This window comes from Capra hircus, chromosome 16 (genome assembly GCF_001704415.2).
Source record: "Capra hircus breed San Clemente chromosome 16, ASM170441v1, whole genome shotgun sequence".
Classification (NCBI taxonomy): domain Eukaryota; kingdom Metazoa; phylum Chordata; class Mammalia; order Artiodactyla; family Bovidae; genus Capra; species Capra hircus.
Window position 1 is genome coordinate 61,902,296 of NC_030823.1, and position 9,252 is coordinate 61,911,547.

Here is a 9,252-nt window from a genome sequence, read left to right on the forward strand (position 1 = left end):
TCCCTGACAGGTATGAGTTATGTCACATTTTTCTATATACACACAGCATCTCTCCAGCTCCTGGTTATTTCTGGTTATTAGAGCTCCTGGTTACTTCTGGTTGTTAGAGCTCTTTATTGACTAGGAAAAAGAGAGATCACTAAGAATGCCCAAATAGTTGGATTCACAGACGAACACTTGGATTGGATTCTGGCCAACAGGTAAGTGGGATTTGAAGTCAGGGGATGTCCTTCCTGCCAGTAGAGTGATCCTGAGCATGAATATGTGAAACAAACAATAAAGAACACAAGCCCAACTGTGAGAAGCAAATGTTTTCCCATATATCTAATGAAGATCTAACAAAGTCCATTTCCTTTTGTTCAGTCCTTTCCAAAATATCAGAAAAATAAAAATATGGTGCATGCATGCTAAGACACTCCAACTGTGTCCAATTCTCTGCGACACTATGGAACGTGGCCCACTACACTCCTCTGTCCATGGGATTCTCCAAGCAAGGATACTGGACTGGGTTGTCGTGCACTCCTCCAGGGGATCTTCCCGACCCAGGAGTGGAACCTGCATCTCTTACACCTGCATTGGCATGTGGGTTATTTTCTATTAGCACCACTAAAAATATGGTATAAATGTGCAACTGGAATTGTGAGCAGATAGAAACCTTGGTGGCCATTCTGGCCATGAAATCAAGTCTTCTCAGGAGCTGTATGAATTCAGAGGACAAGATCCTTCCCAGCACATCCACTTCCCATGACTTCCCCCACCCCCAATAAAGTCCCTAAACAGAGAGATCTTGTTCAGGTAGGTATCACAGCTCAAAGTCAAAACAGTTAGAGGCTGACCAGAATAGTGGGTCCTTGACCTCTCTGCCCTTCTCATCCATAGGCTTCAACTTCCTATTGGTGGTCCGTCTGTTTCTTGAGCACTGGGTAGAAGATTATTTTTCAGACAAGATAGGGCTTATTTTATTTTTACTTTTTATGCTATATGTGTGTGTGTGTGTGTGTGTGTGTGTGTGTGTGTGTGTGTGTGTGTTCAGTCATGTCTGACTCTTTGCAACGCTATGGACTGTAACCTACCAGGCTCCTTGGTCCATGGAATTCTCCAGGCAAGCATACTGGAGTGGGTTGCCATTTCCTTCTCCAGAGGAATCTTCCTGAACCAGGGATCGAACTTGCATCTCTTTTGTCTCCTGCACAGGCAGCCAGATTCTCTACCACATTGCTCCCTGCAAAGGAAAATATATAATACCATCAATTTTATTCCAGAATACATCATCTTAATGATAATAAAAAGCTTTTGTATGCACATAAGGGCCAATACATTTTTGAAGACCCAAATTTTAACAAAAGGAATAGACAAATTCATAAGACAAGAAATCATAGAGTACTTTGGCCAAAAAATTAAAAAATCTGGCTCAACATTCTGCTTGTTGGTTTTACATATACTGTATAAACAGTGAGTATGGATGTGACTGTTACAGCTTTTTTAAGGGAATGAAATAATGCCTAGCTCACTTTTCCAAGGTTATACAGGAACTACAATGCTCTTTGACAGCAAACAAGAAGTGCAAAGTCTGCACTTCCACCATCTCAGAGCAAAGCACCAAGAACGTCCTGCAGAAAGTAGCCAGCATAGAGAATCTGGTCAGTGTCTGCAGCAGGAAAAATTAATGGTGCAAGAAAGGAGGGACGTGATGCATGGCTGGGAGGAGGTTCAAATTTCAGAGGTGGCTCTGCAGCTTCAGAACATTTTCTCTGGTCTCAGGCCTGTCTGCCACTGGATTCTGTGTGCCCTGATCTAAATCTTTAACCAATATGAACCTGGATGATGATGATTCAGTTTGCTCAGAAGTTTGATTGAGGGCATCCTCCTCACTTGCTAAAACTCTGGGTGAAATTCCTATCCCAAAGATGCAGTGTAGCTGATTAGATATTTTAGCTAAGGCTAGAGTGGCAGAGGGCTTCCCTGGTCGCTCAGAGGTTAAAGCGTCTGCCTGCAATTCAGGAGACCTGGGTTCGATCCCTAGGTCAGGAAGATCCCCTGGAGAAGGAAATGGCAACCCACTCCATTTCCTGGAGAATCCCATGGACAGAGGAGCCTGGTGGGCAAGAGTCCACAGGGTCACAAAGAGTCAGATATGACTGAGCGACTTCACTTTCACTTTCAGAGTGACAGAACTGCTCTCATTTATCAATTCCCTAGACTTGGGGACACCTTCCTTATCAGTTACCAGGTCATCACCTGGACCCCTGAAGTTAATATTTTCTACATCTTCTACTCCAGCTGAATAGTCTGTTAATTCTTCTGTCTTCATAGATATGGCCTAATGAAAGGAGACTTGTGAACACTGATCACTCCGGGTAGCTATAAGAGGCTCGTTTGGGGACCATCTTTCAGACAGGTCTTTAATACCTGTCTGGCCCTCAGTTACTGTCTCTGATTGACAGATAACATCTTCAGACGTACTTTCTGAAGCTGGTTTACTACAAAAGACCAAAAATTCATTTAGTTCCTTTAAGGCTGCTGTTATAGATAGCCCTCTGTTGACTCCACAGAGGGCTAACTGCACAGAGACTTAAAGAAACTTATATTCATTTGTTCAACATTATTTTCTGGAAGCTGTACATCCTGAATGGAAATGGACTTACTAAAAATTTCAGAGGAAGGGTTACATTTCTACTTCCAAGGGACTAAGGTGAGATCAGATATACCAATGTTCTTGACATTAGTATTCTGATTGCCTGCTGAATTAAGCATAGCAACTAGGGATTGTTCTACTGTATCTATTTACATAAGTGTTTCTGAATTTGAGGAGCCAAAACATCCTGCTGCTAAAATTCTACCTGAAGGTAGAATATTTTTCTCTTAGCCTGTCTCCTTTCACTGTAGTTTCCAAACAAACACTTCTTGTTGATTCTGTTACCTTTCTTCAAGAAATTCAAGGTCTTCTGTGTTACAAAGATATTCTCCATCATGTGAAGCATTTTGTTGTGTACCCTCATGCTGTTCATTCCTTGGTTCTTCATGTTGCTGAAGGCTATTTACTTGACTCAGGTACTGATATTCTGAATGCCAATCGTTTTCACCTATAAGCCTCTGAAGTTCTAGCTTCCTAGTAGTTGCGACAGATAAACTAGCTTTCTGTCTTGTGTGGAGATGATGAGGCCCTGGGTGTTTCTTTCAGCTTGCCAGGTGGCTCCAGGTATAGAATCTGCAGGAGATGTGGGTTCCATCTCTAGGTCTGGAAGATCACCTGGAGGAGGAAACAGCAACCCCACTCCAGTATTCTGATGGGATAATCTGGTGGACAGAGGAGCATGGTCGGCTACAGTCCATGGGGTCGCAAAAAGCCAAACACAGCTGAGTGAGTGACCAGACACATGCTTCTTTCGGCAGATTTCTCTAGGTCATCTGCACCAATGACTTCTTTGAGTGAATTCTGCAAAGGAATAGCTGTACTCTGGTTTGCTGGAGCACTGTCTGCTGAAGAAGCACAATCAGAATGGTCCTGTAGAGGAAGATGTTGTTTCATTTCTGATTATCTGGAATTCAGCTGAGGCCTTCAATGTCTTCACAACTTTAGGTTCAATGCTGTCTGGGTCACTGGGCTTGATGGTGGGGTCGGGGGCGGGGGGGGGGGGGGTGGCTGGGTAGACTGAAGCAGAGACAGAATCAGTAAGACTTAAGAACTACCAGTCACAAGTCTCTGTCGGGAAGGATGGGCTTGATAGTTAAATGCATTTGAAACTGGTGATGATATTCCCAGTGAGTTAGTTCCTTCACTGTTTTTTTCCTCTGGTCTGGGGCCCACTCCAGCTGCAGTACACACATACTATATATATACACATTATGGATTCTGACACTCTGCATCTTCCACCGATTTCTGAAGGGCTTCTGCTAATTCTTGGTCTGCAGTCTCCTCTGGCCTCTTACCTGGCCCCATTTGCCAATGGGGTACACTCTGGTAACTCTCCCTAGGGAAGGAAGATGGTCTGTGAGCCTGTGGTGCTCATCATGAGTACATTTTTCTTGAGGTCAATGGAACATTGATGCCATTTTAACATATCCAGTCCTGGAAGCATGTCTACAGGTTCTTCCTAAAGTATAGAGAAGGAACAAGCCAGGAAATCTGCTTCATTTTGAACCTGAACTAGATGTACCCATTCAATAATCTTCTGGGAGCCCATTCCTTTGGCCATCTCTGCCCACCAATAGTCCACCAGCCTCATTATATTACAGCTTTCTGCACAAGCTTGGTTCATCATAATCATCTGGGCACCTGAGTCAACAAACACTTTCACAGACTGTCCATTCACTTCGTAGTTAATACAAAGCATCATTATTCAGCCCAAACTTTCCAGAGCCTCTTCCTCCTCCTCTTTCTTATTGCCATGTTTTCCTCAATGTTCTATTACCTTGTATCTTCTATTTCTGCCTGGGTTTCAAGATTATAAGGGTCCACAGAAGAGACAAATCCTTTCTTGCTCTCTCCTTGTGGCTCCATCAGGACCCTAGAAAATTTCTCAAGATCTCCTCTGAGCAGAACATCTGCCAGGGGTGGGTTATGTTCCTTCAGCAAAGACAGCTCAGAGGGGATTGGCAAGCAATAGGTCTCAGAGCAAGGCTGGATTGCCCAAGCAGTGAAGCTACTTCTCCGAGAGATGAGTGGGACTGCTGGGCTCCTTACAGCTGGCGCTATGGGAATTTTGGGGTTTTGGTTTTAATTTTTTTTCTTTGAAGGTTGATTGTATATTAAGAGGTGAGTCTTTCATACATATAAGTAAAATAGGCTATAAAAAATAAGTACCCCAAAGTAAAATGGGTCTTAGCATACCTCCCCGTACCCACCTCTCTCTTCACACCTCTCACTTTAGGAAGTACTGTTGACTGAAAGTATCCAGTTGTACTTCTTTGAAGAAAGCATTTTGATAGACGACGGAGTCTGTTGGGTACGTTTGGGAACTGCACCGGAGGTCGAGGGTCAGCTTTCTCCTTCCGCCGTAAAATCCCAGCGCCGCCATCTTGTAAGCCTTAAGCAACCCATGACCCCGGGTGGTCTGTGAGGTCTTTCAGCGGAGACGGTGTGTCTCTCAGCTGCAAGGAAGTCGGATTCCAGCCCGCACAGCGCGGGAGGTGTGCAAGTCGGCATCGACCTGGAGGGAAAATGTCACCTCGAGGAAGACCCTCTGCACACTACACGGTGAGCAGCCTGGCCCTGGTGGACCAGGGTGGGCGTCGGGACGTCAGGACGGCGGCGGGGCCAGGCTGGTGCTGCAGGCAGCGGCCCAGGCGCCCGCTCGCCTGATAGTTGTTCCCCTCCCTGAGGTAGCTCGGTGACTCCCTGAGGTAGCTCGGTGACTCCCTGAGGTAGCTTGGTGACTCCCTGAGGTAGCTCGGTGACTCCCTGGGCAAGCGGGGCCGCCACCACCCCCTGTGAAGCCGCTCGCAGTTTTACTTGAAAGATTGCTGCTCAGGGCTGTTATCTGCTTAAGTAGATGAAGGGTGGAAAGTATTGACTCATACTTCCTTTTCTGGTTTTTGACGTTGTTCTTCTGAAACCGAGACACTAGAGTTTTCTGTTTCTTGGCTTATGTGTAAGAGAGGGGAGAGAGTTGGAAGAAAAGGATGGGAGCACCCCTTCTTAGGGGAAAGACTGAAATGATAACTATGACCTTGCCATGAGAGATTATCCTGAAACAACAACCTTTAGACCATGTTTTAAGACTGGAAGTGTTATATCCATACTCCCCCTCCAAAGCCCCCTGTTTTTAAGCACCTTTTTAAAAAAAGTCTTTATTGAATTTGCGACAGTATTGCTTCTGCTTTAGGTTTTGGTTTTATGGCTAGGAGACATGTGGGATCTTAGCTACTCGACCAGAGATTCAACACACACTCCTTGCCTTGGAAAGGGCTGCTAGCCTAAACCACTGGGTCGCCATGAAAGTCCCTATAACCATACTCTTATAAACTGTTTCACCTGCTTCTTCATTGCAGCTGAAGATGAATTTAGAGAGCTGACCCTAACCTCTACAGGAATCTTAATAATAAAAAACAATGTCAATTAAATGGATCATAGATCTAAATGTGAAAGCTAATACTGTACAACTTCTATAAGAAAGCATAGAGAAATTTTGTGGCCAAAATTAGGTAAGGCCAAAATTTCTTAGATTTAGTACACACACACACACAAAACATGAAAGGGGAATTCTCCGGCTGTTCAGAGGTTAGGGCTCAGCACTCTCACTGCTGAGTTTCCTGGTTCTATCCCTGGTGGGGAACGAAGATCCCACAAGCTGTGAGACCAAAAACTAAATAAACAAATAAAACTTAAAAAAAAGTTTTTTTAATTCAACTGGAAAAAAAGGAAAAATTGATAAATTGCATGTCATCAAAATTAAACATTTTAATTTCATCAAAATTAATCATTTGCTCTTGCACAAAAATGTCAACTGCATTGATTAATTCATTTTAAATAGTCATTAAATGTCTATCATGTGCCAACACCCTTTTAGGTGTTGAATTATGGCAATGAGCTGGATTCCGTCTATTACACTGGACTTGCAGAAAAATGAAAATCTTTCAAAGATTTTCAACAAATGAAAAACACGAAGCAAAGAAAAGTTTATTAACACAAGCATCCCTGCTATATGTTTTTAAGTTTTTTGTTTAAGTACATGGACAGGATGCAATACCAGGAAATAACGGGAAAAATACTGACGAATAAGTATGTGCATTATCATTTGGTATTTGTTGAATCTTGTATCATCTGAGCAAGAATCCTAGGGATGTGGATGCAGGATAAAGAACATTAGCGCTTTGGAGGATGCTCTGAGGCCACTTTTCGCTCCAGATTGTGTACTGTGCTGTGGGACTTGAGAATTAGGCAACCACGGGTTAGATGATTAGTTCGTGCCATGAGCTGTGGGATCTCAGATTGTGATGAAAATGCCTACCTTGTAGAGTTGTTGTAAGGATTGATGAGGTAATAAATGCGCACTGCATGACTATACCTCAGTAAAAGGAAACTCACTGGATGATGACAGTGATGATCATAATAGAATCCAATCAGTTTCCAAAAGTTGACTGGACTGAAAAAGTCACCTGTTAATTTTGAGAAATATGCCTGCTTCCCTAGGACTTACGGGAGGATTGGGGCACTTCCTTTCCTTTCCCCATCCTGTGTGCATGACAGGTATCACTAACCAACCCACCACAGCACTCTTCAGTTAGCCTAGATCAGGCTTCAGAGTCCTCTCCAGGCAGACAACTCTCCAGTTAGCACTGGAGATAAATGTATCTGCCATTCCTAACTTAAGGGTTCAGTAGACAACTGAAGAATGACTATAATTTTATTTTTCTTACAAAGGCCCAAGTTAAGCCTAACAAGGGATGACTAGGGGTTCTAGAAGGTGCTTGGCCACAATAAACTACAAGTTTATATCCTAAATAATCAGTCACTGGTTGACTTTTTATTTAAACTGTGTTTTGTTCGTTCTAAATTCAAAAATAAGTGATTGATCATTTACCCAACTCTTGGGATTTCTTGAAAGTAGGTCTTTGACTTTTCAAGTCTAGAGCCACATACCTGCCATCTCATTTTATAATTAGAGGGATTGTTCTAGGTTAGGAGGCCCTTGAGCTCTATCTGTCAGGAAATAGCTCCATGAGGCAGAAAGATAACCTGTCAGGTCAGTGTTCTGGTAATCTGACTCAGCTTAGGCAATGATGCTCAAAAGGGCAGAAGCTCCCTTACGGCATGGTTCTCAGCCTTGGCTACTGCATAGAATCAACTGAAACCCCTAATGACCAGGAATCGGTCTTGACCATTAACATATCAGAGGCTCTGCAGATGCTGCCCAAGTGTCAGTATTAAGTTAAAGCTCTTACGGTAATTCCGTGTGCAGCCAAGGTTAAGAATTATTGTTCTAAGATGTTTTGGAAATTTACAAGGTGTCTGTATTGTCCCAATAATTGGGACAGAGATTATTACTGGCATTTTTCTTAGCAGAGATATGGATGAGATGTTGTAATGTCTCATAATGCCTAGGACAATTCCTTCCCAATAAAAAAATTGCCCCACCTTTTGAATGTCCTACTGGATATCAATATGGTTGAAAAACTTGTATGACCTGGAACTTAACTGTACCTTACAAATAAACACAAAGTATTATTTGCATGTTTTTAATTCATACACACAGAATTTTCCTGGAATGTAATCAGCATTTAAATCAAGGTAAAATTTTACTTTATTTAGAAATTTACTAGGAGTTGCTTACCTTGTCAGATAATCGTATCACCAATATCAGCGCTACTTGTGGTATTTGAGTTGTCAGCATTTATAGCTGTGGTTTCCATGGTGATGCTATATATAGGTGACAGTATCTGATGATCTCTTTGTGCTTGAATGTTTGGATATTGCAATGTATACTACTTTCAAGGAAGACCAAGTTTTTTTTTTTTTTTTTAATGGCTAAAAACAGTTAATAAGTTTTATCACAGGGTCAGTGCTTTGGGATCTCAGAGATTTTGCCCCTGGAGATATGCTAGTATGACTGGACACTCTTAGGGTCTTTCAAAGTGGAGCCAGGCAACACCTTTTCCTGTTTGTTTGTTGTTTGTTTTTTCAACTGTCTTTTGCCTTACTATCACCCTTCTATCTCATTCTTGCCTCCATGTAAACTTGTGAGAGCTATGGCTTCTCTTTAGGAAAACCTTAACTAGGCATTCTGTGCTTTTATGAACAGAAGAACTAAAACTATTCTTTTGGGGCTCATCCATAAATGTTAAAAGCTAGCCTCTTAGCATTTCCTTTCCATTTTCCATCCAACCCTGACTTTGCTTACCTTGAGTACTGTATTTGCTAGTGAAGAGATTCATTTCCCTCATTTAGGGGGACACCATCTAATGTTGCTGTCAGAGTCCATCCAATCTGTGCCAAGTAAACTGTCAGGTCTTGTAAACATAATATACTAGGGTCTTTGTCCAGGAGCAATCCTCTGTGTAACCCAGTTTTTCACTGCGAGGACCTTAAGTACCATAGTAGGAGGTGGTGGGGAGGGGTTCATAGCCAGCTGTAGATTTCCAGCTGAGGAAGCACTGAAAAGGTAACATAACCCCATATTACAAAACTTCATATTTTGAATAGGATAATAAACAAACCATTCCATATAGAAGAAAATCCATCTAAATGTTAAAGACCCTCCAGAATGAAGGTTCCACAGTGAGTATCCGACACGATCTAGTAATAGAATTTCT

General features: G+C 42.5%; 2 pseudogenes; both read right to left on the reverse strand.

The window, feature by feature from the left end:
- LOC102185390 lies at positions 1,522–3,867 on the reverse strand (annotated as a pseudogene).
- Positions 3,927–5,018, reverse strand: LOC102185681 (annotated as a pseudogene).